This window comes from Giraffa tippelskirchi, chromosome 3 (genome assembly GCF_054371585.1).
Source record: "Giraffa tippelskirchi isolate mGirTip1 chromosome 3, T2T-mGirTip1v1.2.pri, whole genome shotgun sequence".
Lineage (NCBI taxonomy): Eukaryota > Metazoa > Chordata > Mammalia > Artiodactyla > Giraffidae > Giraffa > Giraffa tippelskirchi.
The window spans coordinates 72,060,495-72,083,516 of NC_137277.1; the positions used below are offsets into that span (position 1 = coordinate 72,060,495).

General features: G+C 37.6%; 1 pseudogene across 8 annotated transcripts in view; it reads right to left on the minus strand.

Moving 5' to 3' along the window:
• Positions 1-23,022, minus strand: part of LOC145541847 (protein CFDP2 pseudogene) — a 147,451-nt pseudogene that overhangs the window by 70,900 nt on the left and 53,529 nt on the right. For all 8 annotated transcript variants that reach the window (XR_014079347.1, XR_014079348.1, XR_014079353.1 and 5 more), the window contains one exon: positions 4,854-5,018. The product of XR_014079347.1 is annotated as a protein CFDP2 pseudogene, transcript variant X1 (transcript). The remainder of the gene's footprint in view (positions 1-4,853; positions 5,019-23,022) is intronic.

The window sequence follows — 23,022 nt, forward strand, 5'->3', positions numbered from 1 at the left end:
TTTTGTTGATTTGATTCTTCTCCCTTTGTTTCTTGATGAGTCTGGCTAATGGCTTGTCAATTTTATTTATCATCTCAAAGAACCAGCTTTTTGCTTTGTTGATTTTTGCTATGGTCTCTTTTGTTTCTTTTGCATTTGTTTCTGCCCTAATTTTTAAGATTTCTTTCTTTCTACTAACACTGGGGTTCTTCATTTCTTCCTTTTCTAGTTGCTTTAGGTGTAGAGTTAAATTATTTATTTGGCTTTTTTCTTGTTTCTTGAGGTGAGCCTGTATTGCAATGAATCTTCCCCTTAGCACTCCTTTTACCGTGTCCCATAGGTTTTGGGTTGTTGTGTTTTCATTTTTGTTCATTTCTATGCATATTTTGATTTCTTCTGTGATTTGTTGGTCATTCAGCAGTGTGTTGTTCAGCCTCCATGTGTTGGATATTTTAATTGTTTTTCTCCTGTAATTGACATCGAATCTTACTGCATTGTGGTCAGAAAAGATGCTTGGGATGATTTCAATTTTTTTGAATTTACCAAGACTAGATTTATGGCCCAGGTTGTGATCTATTCTGGAGAAGGTTCCATGTGCGCTTGAGAAAAAGGTGAAATTCATTGTTTTGGGGTGAAATGACCTATAGATATTAATTAGGTCTCACTGCTCTATTGTATCATTTAAAGTTTGTGTCTCCTTGTTAATTTTCTGTTTAGTTGATTTGTCCAAAGGTGTGAGTGGGGTATTAAACTCTCCCACTATTATAGTGTTATTGTTAATTTCCCCTTTCATACTTGTTAGCATTTGCCTTACATATTGCAGTGCTCCTATGTTGAGTGCATATGTATTTATAATTGTTATATCTTCTTCTTGGATTGATCCTTTGATCATTATATAGTGTCCATCTTTGTCTCTTTTCATCACCTTTGTTTTAAAGTCTATTTTTTCTGATACGAGTATTGCTACTCCTGCTTTCTTTTGGTCTCGGTTTGCATGAAATATCTTTTTCCAGCCCTTCACTTTCAGTCTGTATGTGTCCCTTGTTTTGAGGTGGGTATCTTGTAGACAATATATATAGGGGTCTTGTTTTTGTGTCCATTCAGCCAGTCTTTGTCTTTTGGTTGGGGCATTCAACCCATTTACATTTAATGTAATTATTGATATGTATGATCCCGTTGCCATTTACTTTATTGTTTTCGGTTTGAGATTATACACCCTTTCTGTGTTTCCTGTCCAGAGAAGATCCTTTAGCATTTGTTGGAGAGCTGGTTTGGTGGTGCTGAATTCTCTGAGCTTTTGCTTGTCTGTAAAGCTTTTGATTTCTCCTTCGTATTTGAATGAGATTCTTGCAGGATACAGTAATCTGGGCTGTAGATTATTTTCTTTCATCACCTTGAGTATATCCTGCCATTCCCTTCTGGCCTGAAGAGTTTCTATTGAAAGATCAGCTGTTATCCTTATGGGAATCCCCTTGAGTGTTATTTGTTGTTTTTCCCTTGGTGCTTTTAATATCTGTTCCTTGTGTTTGGTCTTTGTTAATTTGATTATGTGTCTTGGGGTATTTCGTCTTGGGTTTATCCTGTTTGGGACTCTCTGGGTTTCTTGGACTTGGGTGATTATTTCCTTCCCTACTTTAGGGAAGTTTTCAACTATTATCCCCTCGAGTATTTTCTCATGGTCTTTCTTTTTGTCTTCTTCTTCTGGGATTCCTATGATTCATATGTTGGTGTGTTTAACATTGTCCCAGAGGTCTCTAAGGTTGTCCTCATTTCTTTTAATTCTTCTTTCTTTTTTCTCTCTGTTTCATTTATTTCTATCATTCTATCTTCTATCTCACTTATCCTATCTTCTGCCTCCGTTATTCTACTGTTGGTTCCCTCCAGAGTGTTTTTGATCTCATTTATTGCATTATTCATTATATAATTACTCTTTTTTATTTCTTCTAAGTCCTTGTTAAACCTTTCTTGCATCCTCTCAATTCTTGTCTCCAGGTTATTTATCTGTAACTCCAATTTGTTTTCCAGATTTTGTATCATTTTCACTATCATTATTCGGAATTCTTTATCAGGTAGATTCCCTATCTCTTCCTCTTTTGTTTGATTTGGAGGGCATTTTTCCTGTTCCTTTACCTGCTGGGTATTTCTCTGCCTTTTCATCTTGTTTATATTGCTCTGTTTGGGATGGCTTTTCTATTTTCTGGCAATTTGTGGTTCCTCTTTTTTGTGGAGGTTCCTCACTGTGAGTGGGGTTAGACAGGTGGCTTATCGAGGTTTCCTGGTTGGGGAAGGTTGTGGCGGTGTTCTGGTGGGTGGAGCTTGATTTCTTCTCTCTGGAGTGCAATGAAGTGTACAGTAATGAGTTTTGAGATGTCAATGGGTTTGATGTGACTTTGAGCAGCCTGTACGTTGAAGCTCAGGGCCATGTTCTTGTGTTGCTGGAGAATTTGCGTAGTATATCTTACTCTGGGACTTGTTGGCCCTTGTGTGGTGCTTGGTTTCAGTGTAGGTATGGAGGAGTTTGATGAGCTCCTATCATTTAATGCTTCCTGGATTCAGGAGTTCTCTGGTGTTCTCAAGATTTGGATTTAAGTCTTCTGTCTCTAGTTTTCAGTCTTATTTTTACAGTAGCCTCAAGACTTCTCCATCTATACAGCACTGATGATAAAACATCTAGGTTAATGATGAAAGGTTTCTCTGCAGTGAGGGACACCCAGAGAGGTTCACGGAGTTACATGGAGAAGAGAAGACGGAGGAGGGAGATAGAGGTGGCCAGGAGAAGAAGAGGGGAATAGAAAGGGGAGAGAGCAAGCTAGCCAGTAATCACTTCCCTGTGTGCTCTCCACAGTCTGGATTTCTCAGAGATGTTCTTGGAGTTACACAGGGAGGAGAAGATGGAGGAAGGAGACAGAGGTGGCCAGGAGGTGAAAAGAGGGAACCCAAAGGGGAGAGACAGATCCAGCCAGTAATCAGTTCTCTAAGTGTTCTCCACAGCCCGGAACATACAAAAAGATACACAGAATTGGGTAGAGAAGAAAAGGTGGAGTGGGGAGATGGAGGTGACTTGGTGAAGAAAAAGGAGAGTTAAAAGGGGGAGAGAGAAATCAAGCCAGTGATATCATTCCCAAGTAAAAATGGGTGCAGAAGATTGGGTTCTTGAAGATACAAAGTTGATAACAAATACTAAAAAGCAATGATTAAAAATCTAGAGTAAAAGGTTCGGTTCTCAAAATACCATATTAAAAAAGGAGAAAGAAAAGAGAAAAAAAAGAAAAAGAAAGAAAAAAGAAAAGAAAAAAACCCACCAAAGTCACAAAAAGTATAAAATATATATAAATGAAGTTTACTTTGAAAATAATATCTTAAAGAAAGAAAAAAATAATAAAATAAAAATAAAAATAGAGGGGTTTTTTTGTAAGGTAATAGTAGGTTATAAAAATGAAAATTGAAGGAGTAATAGGGGACTTAAAAATAAAAATAAAATAAGAAAATAAAATAAAATTAAATTATTAAAAAAATAATAATTTTTAAAAATTTAAAAAATGATACTAGTAAAAATATATCTCGGACTTTCTTTGGAGCTGTTATGGACTGTGTGGGGTCAGTTCATTTTCAGATAGTTCCTTGGTCCAGCTTGTACTTCTCAAGGTCTCTAGGCCCCTTCCTATGTAGTCAGTGCTAATTACAGGGTTTTAATCTGTTGCATCTGTCACTTCCAAAGCGATTTCTTGTTTCTTTTAGCTTCTTCTGTTTGCTGGTCTCTTCAGCGTCTAGTTTCCGCCCTGACACAAAGGGGGTGGTGGTGGTCACTTTTTTTTAGTCTCACTTGTTCAGTTGTGCTGTGGGGAGGGAGGAACACTGCAAACAAATCTCACTGGCATGTGCTTACAGTGTTTCAGCCACACTGGGTTTGCCCCGCTCACGGCGTGTGTGCTTTCCCAGTCTACACTGCTCAGGCTCTAGGTTGCACTGGCGGGAACTGTCTGAAGCGGCCCCTGGGGTTGCCTGTACTTTCCAGGTCTAAGCCACTCAGGTTCTGGTTTCCGGGTACTTCACAAAGGCGCAGACTTGGTTGAGCCTGGGTTTTGTGCCCTTCCCAGGTCGGAGCAGCTCCAGTGACCAGGTTTTTGGCTAGTGCGGTCGGGGGCTGCGTCTTTTCTCCTTCCCCCGTCCCAGCTGCTCGGTTTTCTGGGTGTACAATGGGTGCAGCTTCCCAGGTTTGCCGTGCTCTCCCCTGGGGAGCTGATCTATGGCTGCGACCCTCTCGGCGGGTGTCGACCCTTTAGAGTCCCAGGCAGTCCTGGTTAGCAGGAGGTCTGTTTGCAGTTTGGTATAGAATGCCTCTCTGGGGCCGCGATTCCGCCCTTCCAGCTCTCATTGCCCTCCCCTGCCTGTCTCCTGCTGGGGATGGGCCGGTCCATGGCCGGTTTACTCTGTTCAGTCCTTTGTTCTGTGAGCGGGCCTGGTGGTGTCTTAGGTTAAGGCTTTTCACGGGGAAGCTATCCCACGGTCTAGGTTCCTGTGTCAATCTAGTTCCCTCAGATTGCCCGCGGAGCATTCAGGCTCAGTTCTAACCCAAAACAATGCAGCCCGCCCCTTCCTGCCCAGCCCCCACTTGCTAGTTGGGGACGCGCACTTCTGCGCTGCGCGTCTGCTGGGTTTTTCTGTTAGGTACGTAAACAGTGGGTTTTAATTATTTATTTATTTTTCCTCCCGGTTATTTTGCCCTTTGCGATTCCAAGGCTAGCCACAGACCCTCCAAAGAGAGTGTTTCCTGGTATTTGGAAACTTCTCTCTTTTTTAAGACTCCCTTCCCAGGATGGATCTCCATCCCTACCTCTTTTGTCTCTCTTTTTATCTTTTATATTTTGTCCTACCTCCTTTTGAAGACTATGATCTGCCTTTCTGTGTGTCTGATGTTCTCTGCCAGCATTCACAAGTTGTTTTGTGGAATTTGCTCAGCGTCTAAATGTTCTTTTGTTGAATTTGTGGGAGAGAAGTCGTCTCCCCGTCCCATTTCTCCACCATCTTAGGACCGCCTCCTGAAATTTTTTTTAAGCGACAAAGAATTGAAAGATCGTTTTGAGATGAATAAGTTCTCCCCAGATTCAATGTACAGCATGAAGCTGACTATAGTTAATAACACTGTATTGTATACTTTACATTGCTAAGAGGTAAAGCTTAAGTGTTCTCATCACAACAAAAAAGGTAACTATGTGAGGTATTGGAGGTATTAATTACCTTGATTGTGATAATTATTCTACAATGTATACTTCTATCAAACCATCACACTGCACATATCAAATATATATAATTTTGTCAATTATACTTCAATAAAGCTGGGGAAAATCTGAAATATATAAACTAACAAGTATTTGATATGATTTAGAATCTCTCAGGAAAGAACAGTGAAATCACCCTTCAGGTTATACTTTACTGTCTGAAGAAATACAAGGAGGGCTGATAGATGATATGATGCAGTAAGTGGGTGGTGCAACACACTATAGGGATGATCACTGATTAGAACAGAGATGATATTTTGATTTGTATGTCTAAGAGCATAAAATAAATATGATCTTAATATGAGCTCTAGAATCTTATGTGAAACGTACTGGTTGTCATCGACATCTTTATTTTTCCTTATAAACAACCCCAGCTCAGTTGTTCAACTGTGATGTAGAGACAACCTCTCTTACTCATTCTTTAATCTAAACCCTTAAGAATATAAACTTCTCAAATGTAATGCCACTCTTGTTTTATTTTCAGTGATCAACTGTTGGAGAGGGGGAAAAACTTCTCAAAGTCCAATTTCTTTCTTAATCCATGCTATTATTATGTGATTATAAATAACTTTTCAAAAAACTTCATCAGGGTACTCTGCAAAAAGAGTGCAAGGATATTGGATTAGTACAAAGATCATATTTAATTTTTGAATATATCTCATTGATTCTTAGCATTGTTTTAACTTACCATTGCATTGTTGTTTGCCTATTACTAATGGGACATTTTGGTTATTACTCATTTCTTTGTTAGTTGAAATCGACAACTAACTTTTCAACTTGACAGCTGTGCTATATTATTTACTCATAAGCTTTCTACATTATAGTCATTATTGTCATTCTTATAGTCATGACTCTAAATTACTGTCACTGATATTTTTAATGCAAATCTGTGGCAAAATCTGCTGTTATTCTGTTACTCACCAATGCCATTCTTTCCTTTTTCCAGGAGAACCAAATCCCAGTTTTTAGCTAGATGCATAATCAGCTAACTAGAATAAAGACATTTCTTAGACTGTCTACTAAGTTTAGGCATGTGGTTAATTTCTGGCTAGTGGAGCAGAAATAGAAAAGATGTGTGCAACGTGAAGTCACACTACTGAGAAAAGTGTCCTTTTCCTCTTGCTGGAATGTGGCTCTGCTAGTGAGCCATCATGACCCCAGGGGTGAGGAAGGGCAGCACCCAGTGCTGTCCTGGGGCTGAGATCATGCCAACTTGCCAGAGCTGGCTGTTCAATTTTCAAGAATTTTGAAATCTTGAAAACCATTGGTGGTTAAATTATTGGTAGCTTAAAATTGGCTATTAAAGGTATTTACAACACAAAAATATCAGCAACCACAAGTCAGGGATCTTTTTTTCTCCCCAAAAGCCAGTTTACCTGCATACCTCTGGCAATCAGGATAGGAAGAGTAACAAGACAGAAAGTGCTGGGCTCCTTTATAATCATAGTGCCAGAGCTGGATTCCTTATGCCTAAATTATTACTAGTAAGAAATAAATTTCCGCAGATGTAGAGAATGGTCTCATGGACACAGGTGGGGAAGGAGAAGGTGGGATGAACTGAGATAGTAGTATTGACATATATACACTACCATTTGTAAAACAGATAGCTAGTAGGAAGCTGCTATAGAGCATATGGAGCTCAGCTTGGTGCTCTGTAATGACCTAGACAGGTGGGGTGGGTGAGGTGGAAGGCAGGCTCTAGAGCGAGGAGATATATATACACATCTAGCTGATTCATGTTGTTGCACAGCAGAAGCTAATACAACATTGTAATCAATTATACTGCAATTGAAAATATTTAAATTTCTTTTTAAAGGAAGGGAAAAAAGAAATAAATTTGAGATTGTTTCAGCCACTATTATTTGAATATTTGTTACAGATGCTGAACACACTACATAATCAAAATGATGGTATTATTTGATATCTTCAATTACACATCAAAAAGTGCTATTATCATCTGTAGGAGCCTACATAGTCTGACAAAGCTGGTAGGTATGTTTCACACATAAAAATCAGTTTTATATGTAAGTTATTGATCCACAGACATGAAATTTTGAATATTCCATTTCTAGAAGCTTGAAATAAAAAACTATATAAAATATATATAAGTCTCTAAAAAGAGAAATGAAAACTGTGTGAGAAGAAGCAGTAGCAATGCATTTGCCTTAGAGGCTGATATAATTGATATGATTTGGCAAGAAACTTAACTTGAGCTTTCCAGAAGTCCCTGCAGAAGGGGAAACACAAGTGGATTATATAATTCTTATCATCTCAAAAAAGATAACTCGCCATTTGCTTAAGAGAAAGAAAATTTTCACTTGTTCTGCTTTCACAAAAGGAGTAATTTCATGAGTTTTTTCATAAATTTAATAATTTTCAAAAATAAACGATCACCATTTTAAGGAATTTTTACGCAATAAAAGCATTCTTAAGAAAACAAACTTTGTCACTATTCTCTAAGAGCCAGACTTTCCTGAATACAGATTTTGCCTAGGAATAGAAAAGTCAGTTTGGATACTCCCAAAGGACCAGCTGTTATGATGGAACTATACTGTGACTCTGTCAAAAGCTTCTCATCAACAAAATGAAAAGACCAGCAAATATCACCTAAGGCCACTTTCATGTCTAAATTATCCTGTATTATTACTGAAAATTCCAAGTGCATGACATTTTCAGCCCACAGGGACATGTCAGAATTTGAGCGCTATGAGGAGGGTGTTTGAATTAAGGGATGCCTAGACTGTCAGAGCATGAATTAAGTAACAAGGGTTAACCAGGGTTACTTAATTCAGTTGATAAGGGGTGGTAACAGAAATGAGGAGACAGTTATCTTGAAGGATCAGTGGTCTAAGAATTTAATTATGGAGGATTATAAAAGCCAGAGTTCTCATTGTCAGAAAAGAATGTCAAATATGGAAAGGAAAAAAACTAGACGGAATCCAGGAGTGCTGAATTGGAACTGATGTGGACTCATAGTGTTAGCTAGATAACAGAGAGAGAGACAGATAGGGAGATAGGTAGGTAGATAAATTTGTGTGTCTACATATGTGCATATAATGTTCTCTTGCATGTAATATATATTTTTAAACATGTTTTTGTACATATTTGTATGTGCGTACATATAATTTATTAAAAAATATAACCTACTCCCTTGCTATGTCCACTCAGAGGCCTAAGAGCAGCAATATCCCAACAGTCATAAGCTCACTTGACATCCAACCTTTTCAGATACCTTTTTCCTAAAAGGAACCAGGGCTCTTGACATAAATGGTGAATTCCAGGACTGGGACTGGGACAGGGAAAGTGCAAGATAAACCCAGAGCATCTTTAGAAGTAAGGAATTTCTCAAAAGATGAAGTTATATCAAAAGGATGCAGAAACCATTGTGAAGGAGCTCTAACTAGGCCAAGTCAGAGAAAACTTGAGCATCAAAAGAAACAATGATAGTAATGTATTATAACCCATTGAATAAAATAGAAAATCTATGACTCCCTACTTTAATTAAGGTGAGAAGAGAAAGCTTTTCCTTACAGTAAAATGCCAACCAATAAATATAGAAGAAATGATGGCATTAAAAACAACCATGTGGCAAGCATCATAATATTTAATTCAGCTGAGAAGCATCAGTGGCTGCTAAAACAAGTTTGTGAAAGATTGCTGAGAATGGGATATTTACAGGTTCTCAAAGGACTCTCCTCACAAATGCATTATAAATTATAAAATGAAAAAGGGAAAAAAATACAGAGGAAGTCTGACAAATTAATGAAGTGATGGAATCAGGAAAGAAACAGATCAAAACTGTACCATCTGCGCAAATACAAGGATAAACTGGCATCATGTTAATGATATCCCTGACAAAAATACCCTGAATCTACAATGAGGAACTGTTAGATTAAACCAAAGTAAGGGACACTCTATAAAATAACCAGATTAGTAATGTTCAAAAGTTGCATGGCTGTGAAGTCAAGGAAACACTGGGGAACTGTGTCAGGTTTAAGGTGTCTAAAGAGATGTGACCAGCATCGCCACATGTAATCCTGGCTGGATGATTTGAGCATAAGTGATATTGTTAGGAAATTTTGTGAAAGTTTAATTGAGTCTGAGCATTTGATGATAATAATTTTCAGTGTATCCTTCTTCATTTCCTGGTTTTGATGACTGGATTAAGATTATGTAGCAAAATATTCTTTTTTATAGGAATTACACACCAAATATTGCTGGATGATAGAGCATCATGTTAACAACTTACTCTAAAAATAGGTCAGGAAAAAAATCTTTTATACTATTCATGTAAATTGTCTGTCAGTTTGACTTTATTTGAAATCTAATATATACAGAAATTTTGAACTCATGGGTAAAATCAAAATTTGGAAAATTTGTGGCTAAACTATTGCCAAATATTCTACAAAGAAATCTTATATTTTCTTTTTTAAATTAATTTTATATTTTTATTTATTTTTGACTGTGTTGGGTCTTTGTTGCTGCATGGGCCTTTCTCTAGTTGTGGTGAGCAGGGGCTACTCTCTAGTTATAGTGTGTGGGCTTCTTATTGCAGTGGCTTCCCCTGTTGAGGAGCAGAGGCTCCAGGACACACCGACTCAGTAGCTGTGGAGTGTGGGCTCAACAGTCACCGTTTCCTGGCTCTAGAGCGCAGGCTCAGTAGTTGTGACACAGGGGCTTGGTTCCTCTGCGGCATGTTGCATCTTCCCAGGCCGTAGATTGGACCTGTGTCTCCTATATTGATAGGCGGACTATTGGCCACTGAGCCACCAGGGAAGCCCCTATATTTTCTTTAAAAAAATAAGGACTATATTTTCCTGACATAAAATATGGCCAGCACAGGCAGAACTAATATTTCATGTTAGAAGTCAGAATAGTGATCAGACCCTTGATGATTGAAAAAAGTGAAAGGTGGCAAAACAGGACTTCTCAGATTCACCATAATTCCTGTCAAAATTCCAACGACTTTTTTTTTTTTCCAGAATTGGAAAGGCCAATTTTCAAATTCATATGGAATTCCAAGGTGTCCTGAAGAGTCAAAGCAGTCTTGAAAAGAAGAATACAACTGGAGACTGATACTTCCTGACTTCAAAACTTACTGCAAAGCTATAGTAATTTAAAACAATATAGTGCTGGCATAAGGACAGACATATAGACAAATGGATAGCAGAGACAGCCCCCAAACACACTCTCACATATATGGTTAATTAAATTTCATAAGGGTGCCAAGACCATTTATTGGAGAAAGGACAGCCTTTTGAATAAATTATGCTTGGAAAGGTGCATATCCACATTCAAAAGAATGAAGTTGGACCTTTATCTTGCATTATCTACAGAACTTAACCCAAAATGCACCAAAGACCTAAACATAAGAGCTGAAACTATAAAACTCGTGGAAGGAAACTTTGTGGAAAATCTTCATGACACTGAGATCAGTCCTGGTGTTCATTGGTAGGACTGATGTTGAAGCTGAAACTCCAATAATTTGGCCACCTGATGCGTAGAGCTGACTCATTTGAAAAGACCCTGATGCTGGGAAAGATTGAGGGCAGGAGGAGAAGGGGACAACAAAGGATGAGATGGTTGGATGGCATCACCGACTCAAAGGACTTGGGTTTGGGTGGACTCCGTGAGTTGGTGATGGACAGGGAGTCCTGGCATGCTGTGGTTCATGGGGTCCCAAAGAGCTGAACACGACTGAGCGACTGAACTGACTGAATAAGTCACTAAGATCCAGAACATATAAAGAACTCCTAAAACTCAACCAAAAACCAACCCAGTTCAAAAATGGGCAAGGGACTTGAAAAAGCATTTCTCCAAATAAAATATACAAATGGCTGATAAACACATGAAAAGATGTTTAACATTATTACTCATTAGGAAAATGCAAATAATAACTACAATGAGATACCATTTTACACCTACTTGTATAGCTGAAAAAGAATGGAAAATACCAAGTGATAGCAAGGAAAATACCAAGTGATAGCAAGGAAGTGGAGAAATTGGAACCCTCCTACATTCCTGATGGTAAAGTAAAATGGTGCAACTGATATGGAAAACAGTTTAACACTTTCTGAAAAGATTAAACACAAATTTTCATACAACCCAGCCATTACATCCAAAAGAACTGAAAGCAGAGACATAAAAAGATATGATCACAGGAGCATTATTCATAATAGCCAAAAAATGGGAACACTCCAAATGCTCATTGTCAGATGAATAGACAAACAAAATATGGCATATATGTACATTGTGTGTGTGTGTGTCCGAGTCTTTGCAACCCAATGGGCTGTAGCCCACCAAGCTCATCTGTCCATGGATTGGACAGATTGCCTGGATTTTCCAGGCAAGAATACTGGATTGGTTCTCATTTTCTTCTCCAATAAAGATACATTACTCAGCCATAAAAAGGAATGACATTTTTATATATGCTACAAAATGAATGCACTATGGAAATATTATGTATAATGAAATAAGCCAGACACAGGTAGACAAGTATTATATAATTCCTCTTGTATGTGGTACCAAGAATAGGCAAATTCATAGAGCAGAAAGTAAAATAGAGGTTTCAAGAACTAGGGGAGGAGAGGAAGCTGAGTTATTGTTTAATGTGTAATGATGGGAATGATGAAAAAGTTTTGGGTATAGACTATGGTGATGTTTACACAATATCTTGAATGTATTTAATGCCACTAGATATACACTTAAGAAAGATTACAATGCTAAATATTACATTATATAATTTTTCCAAAGTAAAAAAGTAGGCACTGGGTTCTACTAATATATTTCTTGATCAAGAAGCTAAAGACATAAATATGTGTGTAAGTGTATACACATATTTTAGACATAAATATGTGTGTAAGTGTATACACATATTTTATGTATGTATGTACATATATTCCCATATATATACACTTTCTCAAAATTCATCAAGATGTACACCTATAATTTTCCCTTTGTTAAAGTATGTTATAATTCTATAAAATTTACATTAAAATAACAGAAAAGTCAGTTTATCCTACTGGTATTTTTTCTATGGTAAATAACAACAAAACACATGGTAAAAGCTAAGTGTTACTAAAAGCCACTTACTTGGTCCTTGGAAAGTTACATAAAATTCTTATACTCAGTTTCTTAATCCATAAACTCAATTATTTAATATAAATATAAAAATGAGATGTATGCATTGCTCTATTAGTTTGCTATACGTACCATAACAAAGTACTACAAACTAAGGGGCTTGAAAATTTATATCTCACAGCTCTGAAGGCTTGAAGTCTGAGATCAAGGTGTCACACGGTTGCTTCCTTCTGTGAACTGTGAGAGAATCTTTTCCATGCCTCTCTCCTAGCTACTAGTAGTTTGCTGAAAATTTTTGGCATTTCTTGACTTCATCTTCACACAGCATTCTCCTTGTATGCATGTCTGTGTCCAAATTTCCTCTTTTAATAGGGATATTGGATTATTATATTGGATTAGGGGCCCATCCTAGTATGACCTCATTTTAACTAATTATGTCTATAATGACCCTCTGTCTTAGAAAAGGTCACATTCTGAGATACTAGATGTTAGGACTTCAACATACGAATCATAGAAAGATAAAATTCAACTATTAATAACAATTACCATGAGTTAGGTTTATTTATTTATAAAGATCAAACAGAAGACATGTTGGAGGTTCTTAGGCTTATCAGACTTTTGTCTGAATTACTGATGTTGCTGAAAACAATAAAAAATGCAGGGACACTAGTGAATTAGGGGCATTAGTTTTTTATTTTTTAATTGGAGGAAAATTGCTTTACAATGTTGTTGGTTTCTGCTGTACAATAACCCAAGTCAGCAATAATTATATATATATATCCCCTCCTTCTTGCACCTCCCTCCCCTCGGTGCATCCCACCCTTCTAGGTCATCACAGAGGACCAAGCTGGGCTCCCTGTGTTATATAGCAACTTCTCACCAGCTATATATTTTACGCAGATAGTGTATACATGTTGATGCTACTTTCTCCATTCATTGGGGGCATATTTTTGCCTGACATCATTCTTCTAAGTAGGCAGTTCTGAGCTTCATGTTGTGTCCAATGCATTTTGAACTTTGTATTTTCTCACTCTTAAATAAGTTGTCCAGATTTACTGCATTAGGTAATAATAAAATATTTGAAACAAAATAAATTTCAGTAAGTGTCTCTCCTGTAGTCTCAATTTGTATTTATTAGAAGTTTCTTTTTAAAGTCATAGTAAAGGTATCTTTCTTTTCTAGGAATGTCAGAAATTACATGAATGTTTTGATGTACCCTTTGATACTTGTCCATTTATAGAGGCAACATTGCCAGTGATGGGAACCAGAGCATCTGTTTTGCTGCAGTAGTAGCAGAAAGCCTTTTTCTGCAATCAGTGTTGCAAAGACATGACTTCCAATAACCACTGGAAATCATTTTTGCACACATGCTAAATATATTACTCAGTAGTAAAACTATTTAAATTTTTCATCCCTGGAAAGAAATCTAACAATCATGGAGAAAGACCATGTGGTACTCAGGATGAGGGTAAAATCTTCTTTGATGTAAGGCATGTTGATAAAAATAATTAATTGTGCTACAAATACTATGATTTTATTCTTTGAATCCTCTCCACAGAACACTTACTTTTTGATAAGGGAAATCAGATTTTTGTTGAGGAGAATGATAATAACCATCTGTTGAGTTAAGTAACTATTTGGACTTCACACTAACATCAAATAATCCCATATCTCAAATACATCAAAGGTATGATTTAGAGAGAGTTAGCCTATTGTGGGAAAATCAGCAAATGAAATAATGAAACATTCTTTCCTCTTTTATCAGAAATTGGCATTCAAAAGTACAGAGTGTCCTCACACCCCTCCCAGAATGAGGCTGTTAGGGCTTATACTTCTGAAGACCTGGCAGAACATTAATAAGCAAATCTTCTCACTCTCTGACTTAATAAGGGGAATAGTCTGTAACCAGGACCAACAGGGTAGAAAACCACTCACTTTGTTTGGGAAATTTGCGGTGGGGGAAAGTGCTCTGTCTAGCCCGAATAACTCTTGCAGTTCCAGTCCAAAAAGTCTTGGTATTTTTAAGTCAAGGATTATTTCCAGGAAGCCACAATAAAACAGGATTTGCCATAAAGTGTTAAAAAAGTAATAAAGCATTAACAAGGGTTTGTTAGCCAAATTCTTAATACAGCTGTGGGAACTGAGGAAATGAGGCAGGGCAAGTATATCCTGATGGGTAATTAAGGAGGAAAGGCCCCACACAGTCAGCTAAAAAGGACAGGCTGGGGATGGTGCTTTAGCTTTTGGATTCTGGAAACTGGGGAGACATGAGGCGGGGGTGCTTGCAAAATAAGAGAGAGAGATATAGGGAGTTCCTCTGTGGATGCCATGAAGTTCACTCCACATCTAGGCCAGGAAATTAAAAGAATAAAATTTGGAACTAACATGGATAATCTTCAGAGAGCTTATCTGTCTTGTGGCACATATTTACATCGAACACACTGAAACAGAAGCTTGTATCAAGTATTATGTTCCCAGGTGGGACAAAGGAAGAATGAGAAAAAAAAAAAAGGCAGCCCTGGATAGCCAGGAGGGGCACTTACAGCAAGGCTTTGGTGGTCTCCTACCTAACACAATCACACAGAATATCAGTATCAGACAAGGCTACTTTATGTCCATGGTGGATCGAGGCAACGACAAAACCACTCCATAATCATGTCTGAACACACAGAAAACAGGAATATTGCTCAAGTACAAAATTCTAAATGGTCCCCTTTCTCAGTCAACAGGCGCTTTACCAGTCTCTGCTTTAGCCTTGCTCTAGTCTACACTCCCTAAAAATTTATTTAGAACCCAATCATAGACAATGGCCAGTCTATAGCAAACATCTCAATTCCTTGGACTCAGTCCCAAATCGCCCAACCAAAGCCAAAATGCTTTAAGTTCTAAGATCGTACTACTAAGCTACCCTGTTGTACTTCATGGTGTATATTCTCCCTCACTGTAATGAGTAACAAGCCCAGGTTTCTCAACTGCAGATGTGTCCCTGGTGGTCTCTGACTAGGACACCGACAAGAATTGCTGACATTTTTTTAAAAAATTAGATTATTGAGAATGATTACTGCTACTGAAATGTGAGGCCTTATTTAATCTCAATAATACAATGATGGCAACAATAGAGCTTTAGTTTGGCCTTAAATAACTTTTAGCCACCTTATTTCTCTTTTTTATAAATGAATTTCTTGATGGCTGCATTTTGACCTCTGAGTAGATGGCTAATGTGTACCTTGGGAAGCAGTTAAAAAGGTAAATAACCTTCACATGCTGACTTCTGTCACAGAAAAGAATTATCTAAAATATAGAAGTAATTGTCAGAGAGCAGCTGTTTTTCTTTTCCCAATTTGTAGACTATTGGTAGATCCCCACTGAACCATGCCTACAATGTTCATACTCTAATGTCGTTCTTTTTCATTTTGACTCTGGGCTTAGCTATGTATTTTTCTTTGCCCAATGGAACATTAGCAAATGTTCTGTATTGAATTGTGTACTGCATGAAATGCAAAGGTTGAAGTACTAAACCCCAATGTGATTGTATTTGGAAAGAGGGCCTTTAAGGAGATAACTGAAGTTATCTGAGCTTAAAAGTATAGGGCTTAGGTTCAACAGGATTGGTGTCAATGGAAGAAAAGGAAGAGGCACCAGGGATGCGTGTGCAGAGAGAAAATGCCATGTAAGGACAGAGTGAGAAGTCAGCTTTCTGTAAATCAAGGAGAGAGGACTTATGAGAAACCAACCTCGAGGTTAGACCAAAAAGGCTTCTAGAACCATGAGAAGATAATTTTTTTGAAGACATGTTTTAGGGCATTTTGTTATACAACTCCAGCCAATTATTGCAACTGATATGATGTAAGCTGTGCATACATGCTTGTATATTGGAACCTCCTTGAGAAATGGAAACCACTATGTTGTGGAAAAGTTCAAGTCTGGCAGACTGCATGTGGAATAGAACCAAGAAACTCAGCTAACATTCAGAACTGAGGCCACAGACATAAGGCCCCAATCAAACCAGCCCTCCCTCCCATCTTCCAGCCATTTGATCCACCTCAGCTGAGGTCCCAGATATCATGGAGCAGATGTTTTTGCCCTGCCCAAATTGTTGATGCACAAAATCATTAGGAAAAAAAAAAAATGGTTTTAACCTCCTAAATTTTGAGATGGTTTGTTACATAGCAGTTGATAAATAAAACAGAAGTTGGTACTGGAACTGAGATGCTACCATAAGAAAACACAAAAAACATGTAATATTGTCTTGGTGACTGGATGCTGGGTGTGATGTTTTGTATGATTGTTCTCCAGAGAAAAAGAACCCATAGGTTCTTTTGTATACATATTTGTACATACATATATATCTTTTGTATATGTACACACACATACCCAACACATAATATGTTAAAAACACATTTCAAGGAATTGTGTAATCTCCCATGGACAAGTTGAATAGATAATTGGCTAGATAGGGAAGATAAAAGATAGCTCTGGGTAGTCATGATATTTTTCTGATACAAGGAACACAGAAGGAACTATCAAACTTCATGCCCTTAAAAATATTAAGTAATTTCAGTTACAAAATAAGTAAACTCTAAGGATGTAATACAGGGCACAGTAACTACAGTTAACAATACTGCTTTGTATTTTTGAAAGTTACTAAGAGAGTAGATCTTAAAAGTTTTCAGCAAAAGAAAAAAAATTATAACTATGTGTTGTGATAGATGTTAATTAAACATTAGGATGATCTCAAAATATTTCAAATTATTAAGTTGTGTATATGAAACTAATATAATGCTATGTGTCAATTATGTCTCAATTTTTTAAAATTTGATAAGATAAAAATGTTAAGTAATTCAACAAATACATATGAAGTGTTTGTTATGTAACAGGAGCTATGTTTTATGCATAACAGCCCATTTGTCTGCCCTCCCATAAGTCTAATGTATAGTGTTTTTATTTGTCCTTTCTCCTCCAGTAGAGAGTGATAGCCAACATGTTGTCTATGTTTATTTAATTACAATCATTGACTAGTTTGTATTCAGGATCTGGGAATGGACTTCTGCCAACTTCAATGATGAGAAACCATTGAAGTAATATCAGTCTATACATATCACCAAATGTACGCTAGTTGCTGAAAATATTATAGTTTATTATTTAAGTCTCTTCAATCTCATTCATATGGACAATACCACTGGCTGAAATATTTAGTATAAAAGTTTAAAGATGCAAGAAATCATACATTATCTAGTTAATTGTTTTCAGAACACATACAGGAAATTGAAGGTGGTATCAATGGCAGGTGCCAAATTTTCGTAGAGAAGAGACTCAGGGAATGAGATTAGGAGACTAATTTTAATGCTGAATTTGCATATTATTTTACAAAAGATAAGGAAATGTCAATTTTCCTTATTGATTAACTAACCTCTGCATACACATGTCTATGTTCATGGATGGGGTGGAAGGAGTAGTAACAATAAAAATTCCGTTCAGTTCAGTTCAGTCGCTCAGTCGTGTCCGACTCTGCGACCCCATGAATCGCAGCACGCCAGGCCTTCCTGTCCATCACCAACTCCCGGAGTCTACCCAAACCCATGTCCATCGAGTCGGTGATGCCATCCAACCCTCTCATCCTATGTCGTCCCCTTCTCCTCCCACCCCCAATCCTACCCAGCATTAGGGTCTTTTCCAATGAGTCAACTCTTCGCATGAGGTGGCCAAAGTATTGGAGTTTCAGCTTCAACATCAGACCTTCCAATGAACACCCAGGATTGATCTCTTTTAAGATGGATTGATTGGATCTCCTTGTAGTCCAAGGGACTCTCAAGAGTCTTCTCCAACACCACAGTTCAAAAGCATCAATTCTTCGGCGCTCAGCTTTCTTCACCATCCAACTCTCACAACCATACATGACCACTGGAAAAACCATAGCCTTGACTAGATGGACTTTTGTTGGCAAAGTAATGTCTCTGCTTTTCAATATGCTATCTAGGTTGGCCATAACCTTCCTTCCAAGGAGTAAGCGTCTTTTAATTTCATGGCTGCAATCACCATCAGCAGTGATTCTGGAGCCCAGAAAAATAAAGTCTGACACTGTTTCCACTGTTTCGCCATCTATTTCCCATGAAGTGATGGGACCAGATGCCATGGTCTTAGTTTTCTGAATGTTGAGCTTTAAGCTGACTTTTTCACTCTCCTGTTTCACCTTCATCAAGAGGCTCTTTAGTTCTTCTTCACTTTCTGCCATAAGGGTGGTGTCATCCGCATATCTCAGGTTATTGATATTTCTCCCGGCAATCTTGATTCCAGCTTGTGTTTCTTCCAGCCCAGCTTTTCTCATGATGTACTTGGCATATAAGTTAAATAGGCAGGGTGACAATATACAGCCTTGACGTACTCCTTTTCCTATTTGGAACCAGTCTCTTGTTCCATGTCCAGTTCGAACTGTTGCTTCCTGACCTGCATACAGGTTTCTCAAGAGACAGGTCAGATAGTCTGGTATTCCCATCTCTTTCAGAATTTTCCACAGTTTATTGTGATCCACACAGACATTAAAATTCCAAAGAAAGGCAGTGCCAAAGAATGTTCAAACTACCACACAATTACACTCATTTCACATACTAGCAAAGTAATACTCAAAATTCTCCAAGCTAGGGTTCAAGAATACATGAACCAAGAACTTCCAGATGTTCAAGATGGTTTTAGAAAAGGCTTAAGAATCAGAGATCAAATTGCCAACATCCACTGGATCACAGAAAAAGCAAGAGAATTCCAGAAAAACATCTACTTCTGCTTTATTGACCATACTAAATTCTTCGACTGTATGGATCACAAAAAAACTGTGGAAAATTCTTAAAGAGATGGAAAAACCAGACCACCTTACCTGCCTCCTCAGAAACCTGTATGCAGGTAAAGAAGCAACAGTTAGAACCAGACTTGGAACCACGGACTGGTTCCAAATTGGGAAAGGAGTACGTCAAGGCTGTATACTGTCACCCTGCTTATTTAACTTATATGCAGACTACATCAAGAGAAATGCTGGGCTGGAGGAAGCACACGCTGGAATCAAGATTGCTGGGGAAAATATCAATAACCTCAGATATGCAGATGACACCAACCTTATGGCAGAAGACACCACCCTTATGATAAAAAGCAAAGAGGAACTAAAGAGACTCTTGATGAAGGTGAAAGAGGAGAGTGAAAAACCTGGCTTAAAACTCAACATTCAAAAAACAAAGATCATGGCATCCAGTCCCATCATATGGCAAATAGATGGAAGAACAATGGAAACAGTGACAGATTTTATTTTGGGGGGCTCCAAAATCACTGCAGATGTGACTGCAACCATGAAATTAAGAGACACTTGTTCCTTGGAAGAAAAGCTATGACAAACCTAGACAGCATATTAAAAAGCAGAGACATTATTTTGCCAACAAAAGTTTGTATTAGTCAAAGCTATGGTTTTTCCAGTAGTCATGTGTGGATGTGAGAGTTGGATCATTGAGGAGGCTGAGCATCAAAGAATTGATGCTTTTTAACTGTGGTGTTGGAGAAGACCCTTGAGAATTACTTGGACTGCAAGGATTCAAACTATCACTCTTAAAGGAAATCAATCCTGAATATTCTTTGGAAGGACTGATGCTGAAGCTGAAGCTTCAATACTTTTACCACTTGATGTGAAAAGCCACCTGATTTGGAAAGACCCTGATGCTGGGAAAGATTGAAGGCAGGAAGAGAAAGGGATGACAGAGGACGAGATGGTTGGATGGCATCACTGACTCGATAGACATGAGTTTGAGCAAGTTCCGGGAGATGGTGAAGGACAGGGAAGCCTGGCATGCTGCAGTCCATGGGTTCGCAAAAAGTCGGACACAACTGAGCGACTGAACACCAACAACCACCTTAAATTTCTATTTAGTGGCTTCTTTCATTTTGGCTTGATTTTGGAAACAACTTCAGAATTTCATTTTCATTGTAACAGGCTTTTAAGTATCAGAAAACCATAGTATTAGTATCTTTACTAAAGACAATTGAAGCAAAATAACTTTCTAAGCATTAACAAATTTAAAATCTGGTTAAACTATAAACAATGAGAAAAAGCTACAAATGTTGCAAATTTATGAAGAAGAGTCGGACACGACTGAGTGACTTCACTTTCACTTTTCACTTTCATGCACTGGAGGAGGAAATGGCAACCCACTCCAGTATTCTTGCCTGGAGAATCCCATGGACGGAGGAGCCTGGTGGGCTGCTGTCTATGGGGTCGCACAGAGTCGGACACGACTGACGCGACTTAGCAGCAGCAGCAGCAGCCATTGTTTGGTGATAAAAAGCTGATTTAGTTAGATGAACCTCTTAGAATATCTTTCAGGTACATATAAAACAAGGAATTTTAATCTATGCAAGCCTAAAGCCAAAAGGAAATACTCCCCCACACCTAGCGTTATGCTATTACTGAATGGATAATAGATTTCAAGAATACAGCACTGAATAATGATGGGATAGTTCACAGAGGAACCAAAATACCGCTGGCACTGACTGAATGGCTTTTTCTGGCTCTGAGTGACCTTTGAAAGGTGATTCCTGCCACCAGAGTAAGCATAGCAGAGGATAGCTAAAACAAAGATAGAAGAGCTGACACTTTTAAATGGACCAGAGAGAGTTTCATGGAAAATTTGAGTACTCTAAAGCTGTGCTCTTTTAAACAATGTCAGGCTGTTTCTAAACCAAATAGAGGGAATGAATTAAAATTATTTCCAGGATAACATAATCACCCCTAGCCCCTGCAAATAGTTATTGAGGATGAGAATTTAAACTGAATCTGAGTACCAACATTGATCATATTGAATCAAATACTAATTAGAATTTCTTACTTCACTAAAGCATAACCTTCATGCTACAAACAAAACCAGGAAAATAAAAGAGCCTAAAGCGCTCTTTTAAAGCAAATATACTTCAACAGTAAGCATTTCAAATGTGCTGTGGAACTATGTACTGAAATAAGTTAAAATGTAAATAAATAAAACCTAATCCTAAAATTAAGCTCTTCCTTGTAGACTATAATAATAAGAGATAAAGCCATTAGTTGAAAATCTGTAGAAGCTGACTTTGACCAAAGGAAATCTAATTATGAGTGTAGGTCTCTAACAGTCAGGAGTTAATCTGCTAAAAAATTTTATAGTTACATTTTCCCAGGGACCAAAGGAAAAAAGAAAAAAGAAATTTGTCTGTCCTGTGTTGATATTCCTTCATTCAACGTACATTAAATTACTCCTTATCTGGTATTTCACTTTCACCTCATACACTCAAGGTGGCCTGTTAAGATTTCACTTCTGAGTGACCTAGGAAAGAAAGTTGTCTGTCAGCCAGACTAGGAAGGACTACTGCTAAATAAGTGCTCTATAAATGCAACATGTACTTAACATTTATAGATGTATGAACTGTCATAGTACAATAGTAAGCAATTCTGTGAGATATAAGGGCTCAGGAAAAAAAAAATCATGTTAAGAGATTCTATCAAGCTTTTATGTCATATAAGCAGAATTGTAAAGTATCTACCTTAAATATAACTTTAAATTTTATGTAATTCATAATTACTGCAGATGTGAAAATCACAGGTATTCTTGGAAAGTTAGTTAAAATTCCTCCTGATTACTTGGCTAGGATTAGTCAACCTCAAAGGAAAAATTCATCATTTATGCCTTGAACTGTCTTCTTACAAAGTAAGCAGTGTTTGCCCTCGGAGAAGATAGAGATGATTGTTTAGGAAGAAGGCACATAACCAAGATCACTCCCATCACTCAACACTAAAATCCTCAAATTCTTCTGAGTATAGCTAGTGAAAGGCAATATGACATTTGAGGGGGAAAATGACTCCTTCTAGTAGTCACAATTACTTAATCCTTTACTATATAATCAAAACAAAGTATTCAAAGTTCTTTTTAATCCTCGTCCTAGGTGATGTTACATTCCCCATTTACATATGGGAAGTTGGAAGCCTGAGAAATAAAATAAGTGGTCTAAATTCACATTATTATTAGCTGAAGTGTGGTGTCATTCACCACTCTGGAAGAGGGCATGGCAACCCGCTGCAGTATTCTTGCCTGGAGAATCTCATAGAGAGAGGAGACTGGCGGGCTACAATCCATAGGGTCACAGGACACAAGTGAAGTGACTTAGCACGCACGTAGGACACCACTAGTAAAGAACTCAATACGGACTCATATAGCAGCTGCTAAAACAGCCAGCACAGAAATTCTGAACTGGGGCAGAGATCATGCCTCAGAAATACAAGCAGATGAAGACAAAGTTCTCAGTCCAGAAGCTTATTGAGGAATCTCCTGAGTATAATGCAAAATATAGCTTCTTTTTTGTAAAAATAATATGTCTTGATAATTTATTTGTCAACTGGACAAATCATGTCTTGACAAATTTCTTCAAGTTTCCATTCATTTATGAAGCAAATATTTACTGAGATGAAGTGTATTAGACGTCATCCTGATGTAATACAATGGTGAAAAGACACAGAACAGCCCATTTCTGAATTTTACTGGTTAAGGAAAGTCATAAGAACAACCCAAGATTAAAAAGAGGAAATTAGTCTTGATGAAAAAAGCAGAAAAGAATTTGTGATATTTTATCCAACACAATTTATTTTGATATATTCTTACTTCTTTGAAAGTCTTCCTTAAGTAATCTC